At 38.7% G+C, this 26876-nt stretch overlaps 1 pseudogene; it reads left to right on the top strand.

Annotated features, from left to right (window-relative positions):
- Positions 1-1294: 1294 nt before the first annotated feature.
- Positions 1295-4172, top strand: LOC120289864 (annotated as a pseudogene).
- The last annotated feature ends 22704 nt before the right edge of the window (positions 4173-26876 follow it).

Below are 26876 nucleotides of genomic sequence, written 5' to 3'. Positions count from 1 at the left end.
GGTACCATGGACGAGGTGGAGGGAGTTCTGAAGGACGAAGACAAGAAAGGCGGAGCTCGCCACCTAACCAAGGGCGAGGGAGGCAAAACCCACTACCCCCGAGCATTCACGAGACATTCCCTGGTCCTCCAAGAATGATGCATGAAGAAGCAGAAGTGATAGACACTTTGGGGCAGCCTAGTGGCAAGTTTGATTACCTGGTGAAGTATTCAACCCCTCCTAGCTACTACATTGATCCTAATGAGATAGTCCCAGATGGATGGGGTGGCATGGATGATTCGACACCCCCGAAAGCAGAGAACCCTAATAATGAGCTGGAAGGAGTTGCAAGCTTATTCGACAACCTCATCATAGGAGCCATTAATGAAGGACCCCCTAAAGAGATGGGCCTTGGCCCTCGAGAGTAACTCTTTTACTGCTTTTGTACATTCCCCTGCGTGGGAATTTCTATTATTTTCTGAATGATGTTTTCGGTTTCTTCTTTTATTGATTGAGTGCTGCATTTTTTTTCATTCAATAAATGTAATCGATTGATGAATCAATGAAATTACAAATTTTATTTTGAGGGCATGATGAGGTACACCAAACCAGCCTGGTGATTATATCCAACCTATAAAAGAAAAGAAAAATCCAAGGAGAACTCTGAGGCCTGGGCTTCATCATGCTTCCTCATGTCAAAATGTTCCAAAAAATGTTTTTGCCAAAGATTAAAAAAAAAACAAAAAGCAAAGATGCTGATTACTCTGTTTGTCTTTCTAATTTATCTACCTCATGTTTTAGGAACAATCCTATAGCATGCAAAGATGTGGAAATGGTCCAATCCACTGCAACAAGTGCTAATGATGATGATCCTGAAGACTCGATCAAAGACTCTATTGAAGTGCAATATAGCTGGGAACAACATGAAAGAGTTAAGGCTCTCACATCCGAGCAGACTGTCACTATTAATTTGAGTGACATTGAAGAAGCCAAAGAGGTGAAAATTGGGGCAAGTCTCCTCAAAGATGAGGCTGAGCACCTAATTCAATTACTGAAGGAATATCAAGACATTTTTGCGTGGACCTACGCTGACATGCCTGGACTAGACCCGTCAATCGTGGAGCATTGCTTACCTACTAATCCAGATGTGCCACCTAAGAAGCAAAGGCTGCGGAGGACTAAGCCCGAACTCTCAAAGAAGATAGAGGAAGAGGTGATGAAGCTTTTGAATGTGGGATTTATTGAAGTCTCACAGTACCCTGAATGGGTGGCTAATATCGTACCAGTGATGAAGAAGGACGGTCAAGTTTGAGTTTGTGTTGACTATCGGGATCTGAACAAGGCTAGTCCGAAGGATGATTTCCCATTACCACATATAGATGTCCTTGTGGATAGTACTGCTGGCATTGAACTATTCTCATTTATGGATGGTTTTTCTGGGTACAATCAGATAAGGATGAATGAAGAAGACAAGGAAAAGACTGCATTTATTACCCCGTGGGGAACCTTTCAGTATAAAGTCATGCCTTTCGGACTCAAGAATGCAGGGGCAACCTACCAGCGAGCTATGGTTGCATTGTTTCATGATATGATGCATAAGGAAATTGAAGTCTATGTTGATGATATGATTGCAAAGACTCGACCAGGAAGAAGCCACATCGAAACATTGAAGAAGTTGTTCGATCGACTTCGTGAGTTCAAGCTTCGCCTAAATCCCGCTAAATGTGTGTTCGGAGCAACATCCGGTAAATTACTCGGATTTATTGTGAGCAGTAAAGGGATTGAGATCGACCCTTCCAAAGCTAAGGCCATATGTGAATTGCAACCTCCATCAACAGTGAAAGAAGTCCGGAGCCTTTTAGGGAGATTAAATTACATAGCGAGGTTCATTTCTCAACTCTCTGAAACTGCCAAGCCATTCTTCAAGCTTCTAAAGAAGAATGCACAAGTCAATTGGGATGATGAGTGTCGAGAAGCGTTCAACAAACTGAAGCAATACTTGATGAATCCACCAGTTCTTGTCCCACCCTCACCAGGGCATCCTTTGATTCTCTACCTCACTATTCATAGTGAGTCATTGGGCGCAATGTTGGCTCAAGAAAGTCCTGTTGATAGAAAAGAATGGGCCGTTTATTACCTCAGCAAGAAGTTTACCGTATCAGAGTTGAAGTATTCTGAAGTTGAAAAAACTTGTGTGGCATTGGTGTGGGTGTTGCATAGGTTGCGACAATACACGCTACATTATCAGACATTCCTCGTGACTGAAAACAACCCTATCAAATACTTACTTGATCGACCAGCTTTGGTGGGTAAGTTAGCCAAATGGCAGATCTTGATCTCTGAATTTGATGTGCAATTCATGCCACAAAAGTCGGTTAAAGGCCAAGCGATCGCTGATCTATTGGCCGAGAATTCAGGAGTCCCTAATGATGATGACAGTTTCCTTGATGACCATGTCTTGAGTGTAAATGAAGACTCATGGAAGATGTTCTTTGATGGAGCTGTAAACCTATCCGGTTCGGGTACTGGAGCAATTTTGATATCTCCAGATGGACAACACCATCCGGTAGCTGCAAAATTGATATTTCCGTGCACTAACAATGTGGCCGAGTATGAAGCTTGCATCCTTGGGCTTTAAGCAACAATTGAGATGGGTGTGGCTAAGTTAAAAGTGTTCGGAGATTCCGCACTAATCATACTGCAGACCGTGGGAGAATGGAAGACCAAGGATTCCAAGTTACTCCCATACCACAAGTATTTAGAAAATCTGGTGAAAGAATTCGAGGAAGTTTCGTTTCAATACTTGCCGAGGTCTCATAATCAATTTGCAGATGCACTCGCGACGTTGTCCTCTATGCTGCAAGTCACTGATGGGTTGGAGGTTGAACCCCGAAAATAGAAATTTTGCCGAAGCCGACTTATTGTATGATTGTGATCAAGAACCTGATGGAAAACCATGGTATTACGATATCATGAATTACATTAAAAAACAAGAATTTCCCGAAGGAAGCACTCAGGCTGATAAGAAGTACATCATGAAGATGGCCTCGAAATTTTTCGTCAGTGGTGAGAATTTGTACAAGAGGTCTTACGATTCTGTCTTGTTGCGATGTGTAGATGCAATCGAAGCCACTTAGATCATGCAAGAAGTGCACGAAGGAGTATGTGGCCCCCATATGAATGGACATATGTTAGCCAAGAAGATTATGAGGTTGGGCTACTATTGGCTCACACTGGAAAGTGATTGCATCCGGCATGTTCGGATTTGTCACCGCTGCCAGATTCATGGAAATAAGATAAATGTTCCTCCAACTGAGCTGCATCAGTTTTCAGAGCCATGGCCTTTCTTGATGTGGGGTATTGATGTGATTGGCCCAATCAATCCCAAGGCTTCAAATGGACATCGATTCATTTTGGTGGCGATAGACTATTTCTCCAAATGGATCGAAGCTACATCCTTTGCAAGTGTCACTGCTTGTAATGTTGTGAAGTTTGTCAAACGTGACATAATTGCTCGCTATGGTGTCCCTAAAGCAATCATCACTGATAATGGGACCAATTTGAACAACAAGCTTGTTGATGAGTTGTTCGGAAAGTTCAAAATCAAGCATCTGAATTCGTCTCCTTACCGCCCTCAAATGAATGGGGCTGTTGAAGCGGCCAATAAGAACATTAAGAAGATTTTGGCTAAGACAGCTGTGAATTATCGAGATTGGCATGACAGGCTACCCTTCGCACTAATGGCGTACCGGACGTCGATCCGCACTTCCACTGGGGCAACCCCGTTTGCTTTGGTGTACGGCATGGAGGCAGTTCTACTTGTAGAAGTGGAGATTCCTTCTCTGAGGGTTTTATCCCAAATAGAGTTGTCTAAGGCAGAATGGTCACAACAAAGATTCGAGCAGTTGAACTTGGTCGACGAGAAAAGACTGAAAGCTCTCTGTCATGGCCAAGCATATCAACAGAGAATAGCCAGATCTTTCAACCGGAAGGTGCGGCCAAGGCATTTTGAGGTAAATGACCTAGTCCTAAGGAAGCTATTGCCGATCTTTCCGGATCATGGAGGCAAGTTTGCTCCAAACTACAGCGGCCCATATGTGGTAAAAAAGATATTTCCCGGCGGAGCCTTGATATTGGCAGAAATTGATGGTCGTGAGTTTTCCACTCCTATTAATTCAGATGCTGTCAAGAAGTATTATCCATGATAGAATTTGCCATGTCATGTTTTGAACCACAAGCATTTCAATGATCAATAAATTGCTTCAATGAGTTAAATTGTTCAAATTTATTGTAAATCTTGCATTTTTTTCCCTTGATGGATTGTGTGAGATAAATTGAATGTGTCAAATGAAGTACTTTGGAATGACGAAAGGCAAGCTTTGTTCCATATACTGTTTCATACACTAACCCCCAGTGAGTTGTGTGAAAAATTCCATGCCCACAAGGAAGAGGGCTATCTCGCAAAGGGTACGTCAACCAAGGTGATGAGAGGCATTCGTTTCTTTATCCCAAACACTACAGGTGATCCATTGCTCAACCCCTTTGAGCCCCATACACTTATGGAGATTTTTAAAATTATCCCTGTCAAGAATCATCCCACATTGGGACAAATTTGAAATGGATGGTAGGAATCTTCTTGCTCCCACTTGCATCAATCTTCGAATATTGCTTTTGCAAAGTGTAATTCGTACGGTAATTTGAAGTGCCTTAAGATGATGAAGAGCAGTTCTTTCTTTATCCTATACACTTTTATCCATTGCATAGCCCACTTGAGCCTATGAATTTATTTCATATTAAACCCAGTTGGTGATCATCCCCCACACTGGGGCAAGGCAAAAAGAACCATTCAAGTAACATGGTTTAGAATGCTGCAAAGGATGGTTGTGCAAGTTCAAAAAAAGTGCAAAAAATGGGGCATGAAAAGCAGTATGCCTGGTAAAAGCAAGGCCAATGCCCAAAGAAAAAAAATCAAACACTTGATGAAGTGAGTCGTATCCCCAACAAGGTGGTACCAAAAAAAAACTCAAATGTTAAGATGTTGCAATCGGTGGAGTTGTGATGTGAAGAAAATCTTCGACGATGGGGAGAAAAATTGTTGGAAATGTCAAGATGATCACCAACTTTGACCCCATAAACACTTTTTGAGCCAAATGATCATTTCATTTCTCAACCCATGAACCAAGCATGCGTTACGTCCCTTGCAAAGTCTCTTCTGATTAGGGCACTTGAATTAACCTAGGGGTTCACATGTTTTAAGCATCGCTTGAAGAAGTGCGAGCAAGATTATTCCTCTCTCATTTTGCAAGGTTCTTGACTTGTAAACCCAGAGATGATTACAGAATATCACTCATTCTTTCAAAAGCCTCGACTCAAAGAGTCCCTTTTGTTAAGCCGTTGACCAAGCGCACATTACGGTCCTTGTTCAAGACCTCTCAGATTGGTGAGATCGTACCACTTGCGAGATTGCTCAGACCCTTGTTTGGGCATGACGATGGTGAGATAGAGTGATTGACAAAATCCTGCATCAAAGGTTAGGATGAAATTGCTATTTTAATGAGGATGAGAGAAAAAGTCCTTTCAGACCAAAGGATCCCTCATTTGACACATTCATGACACTCATGTATTCAGAATGGAAATTAGGTGGTGCAAGATAAATGGAAATCATCATGAACCTCTATTATATTGATGCATGTTTATGATTACAAATGCATGTTGCCTCTCCTATGACCATGTTTTGCAGGAGACGTATTTTCAAAGATCGGAGATGTTACCAAGTAAGTATATCTCTATCCATACCTTGAATATTTGTCATTGCACAGGTATTCCCTTTTAAGCATACCGACACTCAATTGAGTTGTCCCCCAAAGATTTTTCCTCCAGATTCAATCTGATTAAGGCGACCAAAGAATGGTTCGGGTCTTGGTCAGATGATTTCTGTCGCAAGGCTAGGAGACCGAAGAATGGTTCGAGTCCTAGCCAAGCAAAACCTTAGTCTAGGCGACCGTAGATTGGTACTGGTCCTAGGCAACATTTATGGCTCTAACAGGCGACCGTAGAATGGTACGGGTCCTAGACAACCTCAGTTCAGGCGACCGTAGAATGGTACGGATCCTGGAAATTAGATCCCCGTTTAGGCGACCGTAGAATGGTACGGGTCCTAGACAACCTCAGTTCAGGCGACCGTAGAATGGTACGGGTCCTGGAAAATCTTTTTGTCATTCAGGCGACCGTAGAATGGTACGAGTCCTGAAAAACATATCCTCGTTTAGGCGACCGTAGAATGGTACGGGTCCTAAATAACCTCAGTTCAGGCGACCGTAGAATGGTACGGGTCCTGAAAAATCGTTTTTTCGTCAAGGTGACCGTAGAATGGTACGGGTCCTAGACAACCTCAGTTTAGGCGATCGTAGAATGGTACGGGTCCTGAAAAATCATTTTTTCGTCAAGGCGACCGTAGAATGGTACGGATCCTAGACAACCTTAGTTCAGGCGACCGTAGAATGGTACCGGTCCTAGACACAACCAAACAATGCCATACTAAGCGACCGTAGAATGGTACGGGTCCTGGGAAAGCAGTCACTTTGTGAAGTCATGTTACTATTCTAGGCGACCGTAGAATGGTACGGGTCCTGGACATGTAACACCAATCTATCTTGAGTTACTCTACCATCCCCGAAGGTAAGTAATTCCATGTAAGTTCTTTTATCATTTGCATTAGCATTTCCATGCATCATATAAATTTCATTTCAAAATGGGATTCATCTTCCCACCCAAAAAGAAAAAAAAAAATCGTTTAGTGCATGTGCATAATTAAAATTAGGTCTCAACTTGTCTTTGAATGCAACCTTTACGAGCTCACCTTCAAAGAGAGGCAGTTGTTGACACCTATTTTTAGCAAATCTAGGAAAATAAGGAAAATAAAAATTGCATTTTGAACAAATAAAAGGAAGAAAAAAATAAAAATGGGGAAGATTGATTTGATTGATTATGCATGGAAGTTTGAAATTCTGATGAATATTCAGATTTTGACAAATGTAGAAACAATTGAAAAATCAGGTGAACAAAGGGCAAGAATTTTGCAAAATGGAAGAAATCGAGCGGATCGAGCTGATTGCGAAATCATGCTCTGATTTACAGCTTTGATTTAATGCGACAGAAGATGGAAACTCGAAAAATGCCATACAAAGCGGCCGTTCGAAATTAGTATAAAAGGGAGTTTCATTTTTCGTATGAAAGGGGGCTTCTCTAAAAAAAATTGAGAAAAAAAGGGAGAAGGAGAAGAAAATTTCTTCTGCAGAAAGTGCAAAAGGAAAAACTGCAAAAAAAGAAAAGAAAAAGTCAGAACGTGAGAGAAAGAGTAGGAGAGAAAAGAGAAAAGTAAAAACAGTAAAGGTTGATTTGACCTTTACTTGTTCATCATCTTCCCAAATCCACTCCTCACCCGCGCTGCAACTCGCGGAGATCCGACGCCGGAGCTCCGACGAAGCCCGCCGCTCCCGACGATCGCCGAGCGCCACCCACCACCGCACCACCGCCGCTCCGACCTCGCATCGCGCCCGACGACCGCGCTCTCGCCCTCGCCGACGCCACGCCGCTGCAACACCCCCGCTCCGCCCGCGACGCCGCCCGTTGATCTCCAAAGCTCCGCCGCGCCTCCACACCGCCACTAGTTCGCTTGCCCCGGCTTCACCCGACACCCGAAGCTCGCGCCGCCCGACGCCGCTGGGGCTGAAGCCCACCGCGACCAACAGCCCAAAAGATCAGTCACCGACGCCCGCCACCGGTCTCGCCGCTCCCCCGAGCATCGCCGCGCCTCCGCCGACGCCGCCGTCGCTGCCCGCCCGACGCCAAGCGTCGCCCGGCCCCGCGCATCTGCTCGGAGCCCGACGCTTCCACGTCTCGCAACCCGCGATCAGCGCCGAGCACGGCCCGGCCAACGCCCGCAACTCCGGATCCGTTGCCCGACGTCGCCGGAGCCAGCACCGTCGCTGCTCGCCTCGGCCCAACGCACCCCCGGCCGGAGCCACGCCACCGCGACACCGGGCACCTCCGCGACCCGAGCGCCCCAACTCCACCTCGCCCGTGCCGATCCGCTCGACGCCGCCGGTTGCCGCGCCAAGCACCCGCAACGTCGGCACCATCCCCGCCGCTGCACCACTGAGCCCGACGCCTCCGCCTTGCCTCGCGCGACCCGCAAGCCCCTCGCCGCCGACGTGTCGCTCCCGGTGCCTCGCCGGACCTTCCGGTCAGCCATCCTTGGCTGGACCCCACGGCCGCTAAGCCCAATAAAAAAAAAACAAGAGAAAACACATTAGGTAGTTTTCTTTAGTTTATTTTATTTAATTTATTTTACTTTTATCTTTTTTTTTTAGTATAATTAGTCTTTAGTATATGATTGGAAATTCAACATATTACCGGATTCGCAACCGCGCCAGGATTTTTTATTTCATCTATAAGGCCTTAGATGAAATAATTAATTAAGCGGGAATAAAATTGATATTTTGATCTTTAAGGCTTAAGATCAATTTATTGATTTTATTAGCGAAATATTGTCTCTTGATCTGAACGATGTGCGATATTTCTGATGATTTTGAATGAATTGTCTCGTCTTAATTGCCTTGTTTATCTCGAGATATGTTTGAATTAGAATATTGCATGTCTTAGGGTTTACATGTTTAGAATAGGAATTTTATTTAAAAATCAAAAAAATCAATTTAGGTTGCTAGATTTTAATTTAGGTTGCATGTTTAATTATTTGGCAATTATTAATTTCGAAAATTAATAAAAACAACAAAAAATCATCATGCATATATAATGTAGTGTTAAAGCATATTTTGCATGTCATTGGATATTAGGGTTAAATTGCACTTAGTTTAATTTAGATTTTTTTAATTTGTTATAAGTTTAGGCATTTTTTAGATATATTGCATTTTAGGATTATTTAGGTCAAGATAATATTTTAGTTCAAATTAGGATTTGGCTCAACCTAATTCCTAATATAAACTAATTAGGATCTTAATCTAATTAGGTAATCTTCACATTTCACCTAATTTCGAATTTCATGAAAAATACAAAAAAGTCATATTATTTAGGATAAAATACATTCTTTTAGGAAAGAGAAAAAATGCAATATGCATGTCATTAGGGTTAGCTTCATTTAGATGCATGTCATTTAGGGATCGTTATTAGATCCATTTAATTAGAAATTGCATGGCATTAGAATTAGGTCATTTAGTTAATATTGCATTGCATATTGCATGATTCTCATTAATTAAGTGAAAAATAAAAAAGGAAATTGCGTGTTAATTAGAAATCATATTTAGGGTTGATGATGTGAAATTTAATCTAATCACGCAGATGCTTTCGTTGCTTTGAGGTAAATTTATTTTTTGCAATTTATTCATTGTTTATCTGGGTGTTAAATTGGTGAATTGCGCATCCGCATGATCACCTCACATGTTAGGAAAATAGATTTAAAATTAATTCGAATTGCTTGCAAAAACATTTTTAAAAATTAAAAGAAGTGGTACCGAAAGGACATTAGAGAAATCTAGTGTAACCAAGTCCCCGTATCCATAGTCTCTGGTTCGTAGGAGTAAAGTGAAACTCCCGTTACTTTACTTGGATTTCTAATCGACCCACCAAAAAATAGATTAGTGGCGACTCCTGATAAAAAAATCAATTGCATGTTAAGAACTTGAACTTAAGTCGTGATTTGGTATGGGCTTGGGAGAGCCCGAGTTAATTCTAGGCTTAACAATCCATTAGCCAAACCCTAGGTGGTTCACACCCAAAAAAATGGGTCGCGACAGCAAGTCACCAGCACAAAGCAAAACTCAGCTTAAACAAAAATGCTAAAGCTTAACTCTTGGAATAAGTCCCCGTTGCTGAAGGGAGTGAGGCTAGAAGAGTGAGATCCTGGAGGAAGGAGTCACCGAAGGTAGACTTGCCGAAGAAGAGAGTGAGAGGGAGTGAGTTTGACGAATGAGATAGGTTAAGAGAAAGGAGAAACTGGAAGATGAGAGTTGGCGTTTTTTTAGCAAAAGTAAAAAGATAATTTAGGATTAACTCAAGTTTGGCTCGTCGATTCTTGGTTGAAGAAGGTTCAATTCTTACCCAAGAATTGAGAATTGAATCAAACAATAACAATTTCACTTTTTTTTGGAACTAATAATTACAAGAACCTAGAATCTGATTGGTTCCTATATTTGGTGTGGTCCAATTCCATTCTATCTTGGTCCCTTGCTCACCCCTAGGGCTTGAAACCACAGTGTGCATGCCCAACTCCCTAATGCCCAAGCCTAGCTCCATCGAGGCAGGCCTAGGATCCTTGTGCTTGTGTATAGCTCCCAGACACCAAGGTCTAAGTCCATCGAGGATGACCATAGAGGTCAGTTGGGTTAAGTCTCTACCGCCCATTCCCTAGGACCATTAAGATCGTGCCCATGTCTGTTAAGGCAATGCCTAGGACCTTGAGAATGTTCCACACTCGAGCTTGATGGACTCAAGCTCGGCCTCTATAAATGGGGCTTAGGCACAACCATTAGAGTCCTATGCTAGGCCTTGATGGACTCAAGAGTCGGGGATCTAGGCACGGGTGCCAAGTAACGCATTAGAACTACATGCGTGACATGATCTTTTGTTAAATTAGTTATTTTTCTTTTAAGCATGCGGAAATAAAATAAACTAATTACATCATACGAGAATGAAAATTTGACAAGTTTAAATAATTCACATATGCATCTCTCCTTTAACTTCCCTCTTCCAAATACTAATACAAGTACCAAAAGGAACAGATTACAACACATTAATTCTCGGAAGGTCAGGTTGGTTGTTGTTACTATACCCATATTCCCATACCAAAAACTTGCTTATAGAAAAAGTCGAGTCATTACACTATGGATTGACAACCTCACCCATTGACACATAGTCGTAGCCATTGAAGCCAAGGGGACCATTGAAACCTCTCAGTGGTCCAAACAACACCAAATTGATATTAAAGTACTAAGGGAAAAATCGACGGGGGTCCACTTCTGCAACCCCATTTCAATCCATACAATGAAACTACACTTAGTATAAGCTAACGTTGAATCGGATATGTACACATTCTGATATTCACAATCAAAATACGTTGGAACTCCAAAAAGTAGTGGTGTTGGGGATCCATCCTACAAATTTATCAAAATAAAAGGCGAGTCAAAACTTCGTAAATAAAGTCTTTAAGTCTGAGGTAGAGGATCCTACCGCTCAATCATGTACAAACAAAAAAAGGTGAGTTCAAGACAAATAAGAATGTGACAAATAGAGTAAATGCACGATCTTTCTTATAATGATATACTATGACATTGCATAAGCTTATTCACTCAAATGCAAGCAGATGACATTATTTCCTGATGCACGAATACCACATAATAGCTCATGGATCTATTTCCTAGTCGTCACTAGCCATGACCTATCTCGGCTCACATAAAGGCATCATCACCAACAATTCATAGGAGCAAAATCATAAATACCTCTCTACCACGCCACTCATTCCATCCATCATGGACGTCCTCTACATCAGCAAAGATAAGTACACCATTGTACAAGTGCATGATGATGGTCAACTTAGACTACACAAGCCATTTTGCATCCTGTGTAAATTATAAGACTTTCATGCCCCTTCAACCTTATAGAGATCCATTTCTATATGATAGAACATCTATCTTTTTCTGCAATCTTTCACACACGATAGTAACTAAAATAATTTGTGCACTTTGACATGTATACCATCATTCCCATCTCATCATGGTGTCTTTGTTTAATAAAAGGTTTCAGGTAGACAATCGGCAAATTAGAAATCGGCACATAGACATCAATGACGTTGAAATCGACACATTAGTGAAAAAATTGATAACCTTGAACTACATAATTCTGGCCGAAAATCAACAACTTTGGATGGGCATTTAGAAATCAACAACTTGAAATGGATACTCATATCGAAAACTTTGGATTCAGCCCTTGAAAATCGACATCCTGAAAATGAGTCAATTTGTTCATATTGATAAGTTGGCTAGGAAATCGGTTTTTGAAAATCGGTGAGATACTTAAATTCGGTTATATGGTCGAAATTGATGGAACAACCATATTTGGTGAAATGGTAAATTTTACACAATAGTCAAAAAACGGACAACCAAGATAGAGACTCAGTTAGAAATCGGTAACTTGGCAAAATTGTCAATTCGATTTGGTCAATGTCGATATCTAAATTTTAACTACTCATTTATGAATTATTTGCATAAGTAAATTACGTATCGACACCGACCCCTAAACGACAAGATTAGTTAAAACTACATAGGGATTTTAGGAGTATTTTTTTTAATAAAAAATTGATAGTAATGGGCCCATATGATTGTATTTGCGTTGATTGGTGAGGGATGGACTCAAATGAATGGTTCTGAGGTTAATTGAACTAAACCCACAGTGGCCGATGTGCCAAGTTAGGAAAATTTGATAAAAAAAAAAGAAGAAGAAGCAATCGGCATAATCCCCGGGATATTTTGTGTGAGATCAACCATTTGAGGGAATAAATGGTTGTGGGCAAGATTTGGTCAACAAAGGGATATTTGTTTGACAGCAAAAAGGAAAGCAAATAAGCATCCGTCCAAGGAAAAGTCCGTGAGTGGAGAAGCGTAAAATCGCTGGACTTTTACATGAAAAAGAGAGAACGCAGAACACTAGAGATAGCGGCCACAACATCAAAAGAAAAAGAATCGAGAAGAGGCGAATCTCGAGGAAAGGAAGGTCGTCTTCCCCGGCGTTTGCGGCCTACTTGTCGCTGCCCCTCGAATTCTTCAATGCACACGTGCAGAGGGAGGGGCGCGCACCAAAAAGTTCAAGCACACTGGGCTGTCTTCGGAGGCAATAAAAATCAGGAAAATCCTTACATCTCAAGGACGACTTCGCTGGACGACCAATATTTACCCTTTCGATATTGCATTTGACTTCCGCAATCGCAATTCGATCTTTTCTGTCGTTGCTGTATTTTGTTTTTTGCATCGATTTAACTTCGTTCAATCACTGTCGAGCACGAGCCTCCAGATCACTCGGCTATATCACGACTCACTGCTCCTTCCCCGGAGATCCCAGGTTATCCAGTGAGGCGTCGCGCTCCTCGCCCTTGCGATCTCAGGTCCCTCACCCTGAAATTAAGGCTTGAAGAGAAAAGGAATCAACGGTGGACCTACAAAACAATACACGAAGATGTGTGTAGTGATTAAAGAAACGGAGAGTAGAGAGCACGACAAGAAAGGAGAGGAGGGCCAATAAAAATTGTTTTGGTCGCATGGGGATGTTCTTCTTTCGCTTTTTCTTCTTGGATTTTGCTTCATGGCTTCACTGTTCTCTTCACTAAAATTTTTCTTTGAATGCCACGGGCCATTATGGACACCTCGCTCTTTAAAGATGTCTTCTTTCTTGTGCGGCGCCAATGCGATCAGTTCACGCTCATGAATTAAAGTTGCCCTCTACGTTCCTGCAATCCTAGCGGTGTCCATTCGATTCCGATTTTCATTGGTGAAAGTTCATCGAGTCACCTTATTCCCAGCTAGACATTGTCACTACGACCTTCACCTTGTATAGTCCAACAAGCTTGACGGCTCAACTTTGCGCTTGCCGATCATCACTGTGAAGCCCCCTGCCGCCGGTCTTCGCTCATCTGTTGCCGGCTGTTACAAGTCCCTCCGCTTCCGGTCACTGTTTTGGTAATGAATCATTGAATCAGGTAATTATCTGAACTGAATTCAATTCTAGATTTTATTACCTAGTTTGATATCATCGTGATCTAACTTAACTTTTTGAGATATTTAACTTTTTGAGATATTTTAGGAATGATCTAATTAGGATTTTATTAGCAAAATTATTTTAAGTACTAATTTGATTCATAAGACTCCGATTTTTATTTTATTTTATCATGGATATTGATGATATTCGGGATTGTGATAAATGTTACTTTAATCTGTGAGACAATAGATTATTCTTTCAATTATCACGATCTTTTTTGTATGAAATAGTCATGAATATCTCGAGGTAGGTTGGACATGTTACTTATCTTTAATGTAGATACAATTCTAATTTTGAAAACACCAAAATATCACATCTCATGTTAATTAGCATAAATTTTTTTAATAGGATTGCATGCTTAAATATTATCCAGAGATTTCATATGGGTTTTTCTTTAAGGTTATGATTAGTTCTAAGTTTACATTACATGCATTACATATAGTTCAATTTTCATAAATAGAATACCAAACAAAAGAAAAGTAATTAGAGTTGTTCATAGAAATCATGTCTGGTTTAGCACTGCATGTTTTCAATAAATAATTTGCAATTGTTCTAAGTTTTGCCATTTTCCGTCTTTCTTTCCAAAATTCCGGCAATATCCTTAAGATATCAACCAAGTACATAACAAGTGTTGAAATCATTTCTTAGTTAACATCAAACAGTCGTAAAGCTCAACATATTGAAGTAAAATTCAATCACAATTAACAACCAAATTTACACCAAAAGCACGACTATCAAATTAACCAAGTCAAGAGAAGCTGCGTTTGGTTCAGCATTCATATGGACTTTGGGGAAATGCAAAAAAGTTTAGCCTAATAGACTGCGAAGAAATGCAAGATGCTAGTCATAAAGCTCAACATACTAAAGTAAAATTCAATCATTATTAACAACCAAACTTATACCAAAAGCACAACTATCAAATTAACCAAATGCAAGTTCTCAAATTAACCAAATCAAGAGAACTTGCATTTGGTTAGCATTCTGGGAAATGCAAAACAATTTAGCCTAATAGGTTTTGGAGAAATGCAAGATGTTTAGTACATTGTGCTTTGAGGAGCACTTTTGAAAGAAATAGTGTTTGGTAAAAAACATATTTGAAAAGCCCATTTTGGTGATTAATTTAAGCTTTTTAATTTTTATTTGTTTAATTTTTTTTAAAAAGCAATGTCTGCAATTTTTTTAATTTAAATTTTGACAATAATATTAAAGATATCATGCAAAAAAATTTATTTCAAAATCATTTTTTTTTTTGCTAAAAAATGAAATTGAAAAAAAATCACATCAAAATGGTGCCTTTCTCAATTTTTTAAAAAAAAAGAATAGTTTCATTACAATAAATGTGGTAACATGTGCCCTGATAAAAGAAATTTATTATCCTTAAAAATTACAAACATCTTGAAATTATTTCCTAAATTATAGTTATTTAATTTCTTAAATGTGCCATGTTGTTGCATCATCATTTGAAGCACTACCTTCCTTATTTACATCATCAGAACTCGTATTTAAATTGTGGTCCAAATTTACTATTATAAAATGTGCATTATTCACAGCATTTTTTTGTATATGTGCCATTATCATAATTTTCATTTTTTTTATATGGATAACTTGGTATACTCTTTAAAATCTTTCACTTCTTTTTCAATATACCAAAGGCTTCCTCAAATTTCTGATTGTAGTGAGGAGTGGGCATGGTTAAACACTTCTTTATAACCTATAGGTGCAGGACTTTGTTGAAACTTAAGCAAACAATAACTAACTTCTTTGTATGGCTCCAAATAACTTGTGGGATCTGGATATTTGGCATCTACTATATAGTATTTACCTACACAAAAATATTGTAAATTTAATCAACATATATCACATACATATGATATTATAAAAAAAAACCATTAATTGACAAACATTTCAAAGGATGAGAATATTGCAAACCGCATATTCTAATGGCTCATAAGAGACACGAGTATCATGAGCTATCCCTCCGCTCAGCCCAAATAGAAGTAAAATTCCACGTTAAAATTACACAAAACCAATACATTTTGCATCGGTGCTCCTTTTCAACTAATAAAATGAAGTTGCTCACCCATAATTGCCACCGGCAGGATATATGCACCATCTACAACTTCAATACAATCCTAAAATAAGAATGCAAATGTTACTTGATTTATATTTATTTTATCTTTAATATTGTATAATTGTAACTTACCTTAAAATGTTCATAAATTTTTTTATTGTTCTTAATCTTCAGTGGAACTTCCCTAAATTGTCGATTGAATAGTTGGGTCAAATTTACTTCCATTTCATATACTTAATTCAAAACTAAGTTAAATAACTTGTATATAGTTTTCCTAAAGTACTAAAAGCACTCTTTTGCTAACCCGTTACCTATATCATATCCTAATATATGAAGAAACATTCCTTGCATTTCGGCAACATCAATATTCCTAAATCCTTGAAAACCATATTGTATCACTTAATGTTGTAATGTCGCCTTAAATTATTGAATACAATTCTATCCATTCTAAACATTTGAAAACACCTTATGGAAATGGCATTAATGCCCATTAACTCTCTTACCCATGCATTTTTAGTGTGTGATAAGGTCATGCATAGTTTTTGTGACCATATGTTGCCTGATAAATAGCTATAGTATGTGCAGTTGTATAGAATCGCCTATATTCCTTTTCCTCTTTTTCATGGTTTTTTTTCCTTCAAGAGAATCATCCATAATTGGTTAAAGTAATAAAATATAATTAGAATAAGAGATCAAACAAATTATCTAGGTCATCCATCGATAAAACACTTATCGACCATCATATATATGCAAACTTCATTCAATAAAGAGAACGCTAGTTAGAAATAGGTCTCACAATAATTGTCTCACTAACGAATATAAATAAGTAATACAAATAGGTCTCACATTATAACAACATAGTATATGAAAGAATTCAAATAAGTAGTTAACATCCTAATGATGACTACACTATGCAAACTTATACTTGATCCATGTGGCACCCTTTGACGGCCCCCGATCTGTTAGGGTCGCCATAGTTCGCTTATCATTCTCTTGCTTGACCTAAAGGTCTATCAATCTTGGGGGTTTACATCTTTTAGATCGGTCCCTTGCGCAATTCATATGGCGAAAACGTATCCAACAACTCCCTTCCCTATATTCAGAAAACAATGCACACCAACTAAACATTTATAGGTAAAAGCCTAACACTTTTATTTACTTGAACCATATGGACATCATTCATCGGTACATCAAAATGCCATGGTTTCTATACATTGCTATACTTCAAAAGATGACCGACATCTCCTCCAACAGTCGTATACTTAAAATCCATCGATTAGTGTCGGCGTCCAAAAGTTCATTCCTTTGCTATCCTCCTCCTCGCGGTCATATCCAACAACTTGATCCATCTACTGGTGGCAATGGCAGCAGAGGAATCTTATCTAGTCTGAAATGTTAATCCCCAAAAGGGTTGAGTACAACCACTCAGCAGTAAAGATCCATCAAACTACTCATTGCGTCACACAGAACAATCAAGGCATCATAACAAAGCACGTATCATTCATGCATTCAAGCATAACTTACCTTGCAGCCATGCATATGTCATCATACCATATGTGCATATACCATAATGCACTCGTCATCAAACATTCATGCATATATCACCATGCCATATGTGCATATACCACCATGCACTCATCATCAAGCATTCATGCATTTCCATGCCATATGTGCATATACCACCATGTTTCATATCATCCATACTATCAAGCATACATCACCATGAGATCCATTCATGCCTTCATGATCGCATTTTCAATATCAAATAGCATTAATTTACTTTCATAAGCAGATCATGCATCATGCTATATGCATACACCCATGCACATGATTCATTTTCAATTCTTATCTTTTACAAGGATTTCATCAGTTTTTCTTTCCAGGGACCAATGTTTGCATCCTACAATTTATCGCTCGCACCCAACCTGGCATCGCGAGGAACCTCCAGTACACACCTCCAGGGCTTCCGAGATTACGTACCGACATATCACTAGGAACTCCCCCTGGAATTACGTACCGTATACCACCGGGCATCTCGAAACTTCTGAGGACATCCAGGCATGTATCGTAATACAACCGGGCATCCGGCACCCCCACATTCCAAGCATCCCAAACTCCCGGGACATCGTTGGCTCACACCTCCGACGGTCTTGTTACTATCCCAATTTACATTTATACATGTATCTCAATTTCAACATGGCATTTGATGCAATAATGCTAATGATTGGAATCGGCATTTTTAAAATCATATAATATGCATTGGGAAAAATATTATTTGATGCAATGGTTTTGGGAAACTTCATTGAATTCATGAAAATCCATAAATCTTTTGATGTCATATGATATGCATGAATGTCACCACATCATTACACGAATGATAATCCAAGATATCACAATTTATATAGCAAATCAATAACCTATAAATAGAACAGTTTTTCAGCTTAAACAGAATGCGTGCTGTTTATGAAAAATTCTGGAAAATTAGTAAAAAATGGAAATAAATTATGAAAATTTAACACATTGTAGATAAGATCTAAGAAAACACATTTCGTGAAGAACACCATATCAAACAAGGCTTCACAGAATACGTACAGGTCCATGCATCACCGAAAAAGGATTTTAACATAATCCATGCACAGTTTTGAAATTTTTTTTGATTAAACCCTTAAATACACTCAGAAAATTCTGAAATTTGGACACGTTGTATTTAAGACCTAGAAGTACAAGTTTCATGAAGAAATCGTACTCCAATTCGTTCTGGATTAAAAGATAAAATCGATTTACTTTTCCTATTCCCGGTATCGTTTTCCAGATCTACCCGTGTTGAAGAAAAATCGTTTCCTTGGCCATTACTGGTCCATTTACTCTAAAATTTCAGTATGTTGTTCCTCAGAATATTAAATACAACTTTTATTAAGGACACACGATCAAATTTTAACTGTATGATTTTATAAAAATCCCGAAATCATACTAGGTCGAAGCAGCGTTTTTCCCAGATCCAGTTTCTTCAAAAGACAACGATTTCATCGACCTATTTTTGTTCATTTCCTCTAAATTTTTGATATGTTCTATCTCAAGAAGTATAATACAACTTTTGTTAAGATATCAAAGTGATATTTTTCACAAGAAGGTTACTTTATAGACCACGAAACCACTGAAGGTCACCACGACGAATTCCAGATCTAGTCTCTCCAAAGAAAAATCATTTCACTGACCATTTCTTGTTCGTTTTGCCTCAAATTTTAGTATGTTGTTCATCAAGGTGTTCTCTACAACTTTCATGAAAAAATCGAAGCAATATTCTGACTAAAAAGTTACATGAAACACACAAACTCATAGATGGTCGGACTGGTCTTTCCAGAAACAGCATGCATGGCCAACGAATCTCTCTCCAAAGCTCCGAAATTTCATCCCATATACCACAATCAAGACTTGCCATCTACTACACATACACACAGCAATACAAAGGGTAGGTTTTAGGACTTCACTTGCCTCAAATTTAAGCACAAAACAGCGACAAACGGCGGGCAAAGCGGCGAAGGAACGGCGGCGAACGAGCGGCGGTGAACAGACCTCCTCCTCTTCTCTCACACGTTCCCTCTTCCTCTCTTGATTTCACTCTCTCTCTCTCTCAGTAACCATCTCTCTCAATCCGCCCTCTTCTCTCTCCCCTTTTCTTCTTTTCACCCTCATGATTACTAGGTAATCATTTGATTTGCATGAAGATTGACACTTGGATAACTCTTCATGCCACTTGTTTCATCTCCCTCGCCACTTGTCTTTTTTCATGCAAGTTGATGGGCCTCCTTTGGGCCGGGCTTCTTCTCCTTCGATCGACAGCCCTTGGGGGCCTCTTGGCCCACTTTGGGTCCAACACATTTGAGTCTAAAGTCCAACTTAAATGGCCCAAGTTTATTTTTAATAATACATCTTAATCCTCATTTAAATAAATACCTAATTGCATAATAAGATGGCCAAAAGACTTTGTGACGTTAATCCATAAAATCAAATCTATAAAGTGCATAGTCAAGAACAAAGTCTTCTTTATCAAATTGTCCTATAGCACCAACCTTGATCATCCTTTAACATAAGATGTATTTCTACCCAAATAATTCTCCATTAAAATACTCGGCGTTAATCTATTAAAATTCTTTGGTCCAAAGGCCATAACATAAATCAATAACACTTCCATCACCTATTCATGGTTCTTGGTATATCAAGGGGTTGTCATGAAATTTTGGGATGCCACAATCCATGCGACTTTTTCTCAATGGCCATTTAAGTTCATTAAGATTTGCTTATTGTCTTTCACTTTTATAAAATGATCTAGTGCCAATATATATATATACCTCTTGGTCTTACTTAATCTTGAGATGGCTTTCAACATCTTTATGATTTTCTTGTAAAGATCAAGCTCTCTTGTAGGAAATGTAACATGGTCCTTACTTTCAATAACTGAACAGATTCTATCAAATTGCGTTTCTAGCTTAGCAATTGTAGTTAATTTCTTTTGTTTCTTTACCTCATCGAACTCTACACCACTCTTTCATGGCTTTGAGCCTGTTCAACAATTTTTTTTATTTACATTACACTATATATCAATAAATTCTACACAATCACTAATATCAAGTTGTGTGGCAACAATATATTCATCAACACATAAATCTTATGTATGATTCTATGTGATACTTCTAGTAGCAATTGAATCTCCAAATATTTTATCCAACAAAATATAAAGATTTGGATGTATGCCTTTCATTTTAAAAACTCTAACATTAAAATTTTCCTATTATAATAAAAATCTTCATGAGTTGTACATAAAATGAACTTTATAAAAGTAGTAAAAGGGGAAAAAAATCTAAATTTTCATCTCTCATCATTCATCACTTGCATCAATAGTTTTTTTTTTTATCCCATCTTAATCATGTTTCTTTTATAGCTAATGCCCTTCATTTTTCCATTCTTCCTTAAGATTATCTAATTTATTTTTCATTTTACTTTTATTATACTTTTTGCCCCTTAGTCCTCAAACTTTTTAGTTATGATTCTCTATCCATCTCTTTTGTTGTTTGTAGAACGATTGCCATTATCAATTTGTTCAATGCACAACTTATGAAAGATTTCTACATCTTCCAAGCTCAAAGATGCATTTGCCTTCGGTGAACGTGTCATACTAGTAAAGTGACATGAATAAATTCAAATGATAAGAATAAGCTAGTAGAAACAGAGAAGATTATGCCTTAAACATCCACCTGCAAGCTTAATTCTTGAACCAGATTCAAAACTAGAATCTACATGGAAGATCTCTAACATGTTTGTTTCTTTACTTTTTCCACAAGAAGCTTTATATGTCTAATTTTAAACAAATAATTATATTTAGCTCAATAAAAGTTATAAATGAGATTTTGCTAATTCACAATTTTAATGCCAATTTAATTGATAGCAATAGTTAAGCATGTTTTGTTAAAAATGAAACAAGACTTCTTTTCTAAATATTTGACATATCCAATGTAAACAATTCCCAACATGTCCCAATAAGCAAACATATCGTTCAACTCAAGAATTGTGTTTCACTTCTACATTCAATCTGAATTCTACAAAACTCCAATATGTCCCAATGAGTTTCGATAATTTAGAACAAATCACAGCAACTTTAGATAATTTTTAGTGAATTCTAGCACTTTACAATAAACTGCCAACATCATCTCAACAAAATTCAATAGAGAAAAATGACCAATTGAAGACCCATAATTTAGCAAATTCTAAAAGACCATGAAGAGAGAGCATTACACTAAAGACAATCAACCAACATAGAAATGTTAGCAACATTAGTACGTAGGACAAACAACTAATTAAAGACCCAAAAACAAACAAAATGATAGGAATAGAGAACGCGAGTCCAAGCTCCAAAAATGACAATTCTTCGAGGTAGAAGAGCATTAAAAAAATTCACTTGGAGATGAAGAGGAGATCAAAGTCCTAGAAGGCTAGTAAATTGAAAAGGGCAAGTAAAGCGAACGAAGTGCAAAATTGAGTGAGGAACTGAGCGAAGAAGAGGTTTTGTATTTTAAAAGGGTAAAATTAGATTTCTAGTAAGGTTTTGAGGGAGAATTAGGCAACTGGCTAATTGTCATTAAGCGAGGCGTTCAACATTTCAAAAATGTTGAAAGTTTAAAGCAAGTTTCCACTTACCTTAAGCTTTCAACCCTCCAAATATTGACTCTCACTTGAAAGCCCCTTGGAATGGTTGCCAAACACCCTAAATTTTACCGAGGGCTTTCAAAATGCTAAGCAGACTATTTTCCCACATTTTTGTCCAAATGTTGGCATTGGGAATGCTTGAAGCTAAAGACATGTGCGGATGCTACTTCACCAATTAATGAGAATAGGTCAATTGCCTTCTTTGCCCTAAAACTCTTACTAGAAGTCTACTTCCTCCCTTTAGAAAATAAAACACCACTTCTTCTTTCTTATTTTCTTTGTACCCTCGACACTTTCACCTCTCTCTGTACTCGTCAACCTCCCTTGCTTGCCTCACTCATCTATGTTGCCCATTAGCTAAAAATCATTGTAGGGATTAGCAATAACTCGATAATAATTGAGAAAATCATTAAAGGATTAGCAATAATTTCAGCTAATATGTAGGAGTATGACCTTGTCGAAACTTTAGCAAATGATATCAAACATTTTTATATTGCCCCAAATAACCTATTAGATTTGGATATACAACACCTAATAAATAATATTTACCTACCCAAATATAATGTAAATTAATTAACATATACCATATAGATACATATGAATGTACCTAAACAATTAATTAACAAACTCGGAGGAGGATGAGAAACTCGTGTACCATGTCTTCCATGGCTTTATAGAAATTACGAGTATTATGAGTTTGTCCTCACAAGCAAGTATAAATAAATTCCTGGGATAAGTACACTAATGGTGTAATAAGTTGTGTACGACGCTCACTTTGGTGCCAAAGTTTTCGCCAGATCACTTAAGTGCCAAATTGGAGAAAAAATGATTACTTTGGTGCCACCGGCGAGAAATTCCAGCCAAAATGATTACGTGGTATTTATATTTAAAAAAAAAATCGACAACTCTTAATATTGTCCACGATGGATGGCATAAAACGATGCCGTTTCCTTTTCTTCGTAAGAAACGACGTCGTTTTACCATTCCATGTGGATTACCTACAAAACGATCGTCATATAGTGGATTTAATACGGTAAAAAACGACGTGGGCCAAAAACGGTGTTCGTATAGGGTTCTCGCTCAACGCTGCCGACCGTAGCTCGCTGACCCACCGTCATTCACTTGCCCGCCATCGTTCGGCCGCTGTCGCTCGGCTACCGCCGTAGTTGCGCCGTCGTTCACTGGCTGCGTCCTTAGCTCTCACTCACTCAGGTTTGTCATGTTCTATACGTGGGTCAATTTATTGAAAAATTTAGGGTTCCGAAGGGTAAATTGAGGGCTCGACTCAGGGGGAAAGTAGTGGGGAAAGTTGTGGGGACCGAATAGAAAATTTGAGGGTTTTGTCGTTCGTTCCCTTTCTTTTGTGGGGAACGAATAGAAAAATAGGGCGCAGAAAGGAAAATGGGGCTTGACTCGGGGGGAAACAGTGGTGGGACCGAATTTATTTAATTAATTGGATTGCTTCTGTGGGGGAAACAGGGGGACCGAATGTGATTGAATTGAAAAATGGGTGGTGGGACCTCACTTTATTTATTAAATTCGGTTTCTTTTGTTTCTGTAAAAGCACTGAATTGGGGAGATTAGTTGCATTTGTTTCTTGACAACAAAATGACAAGAACCTCCATGTGAAGTTGGTAACTCTGTCATGTGGTCTCAACAAGTAATGACATTTGTTTTTTTTTTTCATTGAGTGCAGCATCAACATGGACGCGAATCCGGTAGGCATCATTGTTTGTTATGGTGGAGAGTTTCTTATTGGCACCGATGATTGGGAATATATTGGTGGAAATGAAGGTACTATTTATGTCAATGTTCAGAAGCCATCATATATTGATTTTCTAAGGGATTTAATGTATTTTTTACGATGCAAAGTGCAAAAACTACATTACTGTGTTCCTAGGAAGGAATTGAATGATGGGTTGAGATTTTTTAATGACGATAGTGGTATTAAGGATATCATTTACTATTATCTTCACGGCGAAGAAGCTAAGGTATATGTTGAGTATTATAGTGATAGTGAGGATGAGGATGAGGATGGGGATGAGCAGACCACCACTGAAAGAGGAGAAGTGAGGGATCCTATTCAAGCTAGTAATCAGGTCAGGGATGAAAGGGAGAGAACTCACATTGATAGAGATGAACAAACAGTGACATGTCCTAAAAGCTTGGGTGAAGATTTGGGTGAAGATTTGGGCGATGGGGACTTCATTGGATTAGAATGGAAAATTGCTTTATCCAGTGAATCGAAAGATGAATATTTTGTTTCAGTAAATTTCCCAAGTGACGAAGATGATGATGAACTCGCACAATCAAGACAAAACCAAAGGGAATTTCTGAGAAAAAAACTTGCACCTTCAGCAAAGAGGCCCGAGCCAGTAAATGAGGATGAAGTTCCAACTGAAGATAATAGAAGTGAAGATGAAGAAAGCTGCAGCGATGAAGTTGTTGGTTCGGAGAATGAGCTTGACAATGATGATGAAGAACCTACTCGTCGAAGAAAAAGTAAGTACGCTTACTATGATCCAACTGTTGATAAACTTATTTTGTCTGTGGGTATGAGATTTGACGATGCCAAACAGTTCAAGGAAATTGTTGTGAAGAACTCCATTGGTGAACATATGAGTGTTAAATTCATTAGAAACATGAAGGAAATTGTGAGAGCTAAGTGCTCACAACCCAATTGTCCATGAAAGCTCTATGGCGCGCTGAGTAAGAATGGGTCATTCCAGATTAGGTCATTACAGGAGGAACATACTTGTCCAATTATTTTTAACAATAAAAGGATAACAAGTGTGTGGTTATCGAAGCATTTTTTCAACACTATCAAAGTAATGCCCGGGATCAAGAGTCATTAAATTCAACAGTTAGTGAAAGAGCAAGTAGGGGTTAATGTGTCAAGGAATCAATGCAGGAGAGCTAAGATGAGGATGATGAAAATACTGATGGGTGGGTATAAGAAAGAATATGCGCATGTATGAGACTATGCTGGCAAATGAATGTTTCAAAATCCATCTAGTAAGGTGTATGTAGAGATTGTGGAGAGGCCACTCCCTGATCTTGGGCCTAGATTTGATAGATTTTATGTCTATTTTAATGCATGCAAACGGGGCTTCTTGGCTGGTTGTAGAAGAGTTATAGGATTGGATGGATGCTTTCTAAAGGGTTTATGTAAAGGGGAGTTGTTGGCTGCTGTGGGGAGAGATGCCAATAATCAAATGTTTCCGATAGCTTGGGCGGTGGTGAAAATAGAGAACAAGGATATTTGGTCTTGGTTTCTCAAAAATTTAATGGCTGACCTTGAGATAACCGATGGGGGAGGATGGGCATTCACGAGCGACTAACAGAAGGTAATTTCATTGTCAATTAATTCACTCCATTCTAATATTAATCATTTGCATATTTTTCCTGACTTGTATTTATTGGTTTGAATTTTTGTAGGGACTTATTCTTGCATTGGCTGAGTTGATACCACATGTTGAGCATAGAATGTGCGCGAGGCACGTATATGCAAATTAATCAAGGAACTTCAAAGGAGATAGGCTCTAGGAGCAGTTTTGGCAGATAGCAAAGAGTACTAACATGGCTAATTTCATATTAGTCAAACAAAGATTGTTGCAGCTGACAAAGGAATGTTTTGATGCACTCTTCCAGATAGAAGCTAAGCACTGGTGTCGGGCTTTCTTCAGCGAAAAGTTCAAATGCAATATCATTGATAACAACCTTAGTGAAGCTTTCAATGGCAGAATTTTAGAGATCAGGTGCAAACTAATCATCAGCATGCTTGATGATATTCGAGTGATGGTGATGACTAGACTGCATAGGCAAAGAGATGAGACTACGAAATGGACTAGAGATTGTGGCCCTAGGATTATGAAGAGATTGGATGCAAACATTGCTACTAGTAGGTTCTGCCATCCAATTTGGAATGGAGATAATGAATATGAAATTATTCAAAATCAGGATAAGTATGTTGTCAACCCGAATAGAAGAAAGTGTTCATGCCAAGCTTGGCAACTGAATGGAATTCCCTGTGCCCATGCAATTTGTGCTATTCAGATGAAGCAAGAAAACCCATATGATACCTACATAATTGGTACAAAAAAAGCTCATACCTTGCAACATACCAATTCATGATGCAGCCTATCAGAAGTAACAAATTTTGGGAGCCAACAAATCATGAAAGCCCCCATACCTTTGCCGTTGAAGAAGCAAATTGGAAGGCTAAAAAAGAAAAGAAGAATGCAACAGGAAGAGGCATCAAGTCAGAGGATGAGTAGGACTAGCTCAAAGATGAAATGCTCATATTACCGCAAGGCATGGCACAATAAGAAAGGTTGTGAGCTGAAAAGGTAGCATCAACAGCAAGATGTAATAGCTGAAGGTAGGACACAAGGCCTTACTGAAGAGCTTTTTGTTGGGCCTAGTGACGGTAGGACAGAAGGCCCTGCAGTAGTGCCTACTGAAGGGCAAACAAAAAGCTCTGCTGTAAGATAAGTATCCTCTTTACCTCAGTAACTTTACATTTCCTATTCGATAGAGTTTGATGGTTGACCATATGTACTAGCTTCTCTTGTGCTTTTCCTCTATCATGCACTTGTAATTTGATAAGTTTTCTCCATTTGTTTCCACCATGAAAATGAGTAGATGTCTAATTATTCATTGTAGTTAGTCATGATCCTAATATAGTACATTGTTGTAAGGCCTTCTAAAGGGCTAGAAAAAGGCTATGTTGTAGGCTCAAGTGTAGGGACAAGGACTGGAATAGGCAGGACAACAACAACAACTGAGTCCACCGTTAAGCAAA

Source organism: Eucalyptus grandis, chromosome 11 (assembly GCF_016545825.1).
Source record: "Eucalyptus grandis isolate ANBG69807.140 chromosome 11, ASM1654582v1, whole genome shotgun sequence".
NCBI lineage: Eukaryota > Viridiplantae > Streptophyta > Magnoliopsida > Myrtales > Myrtaceae > Eucalyptus > Eucalyptus grandis.
The sequence above is the reverse complement of the archived record's forward strand: the minus strand, read 5'-3'. Positions and strand labels throughout refer to the sequence as shown.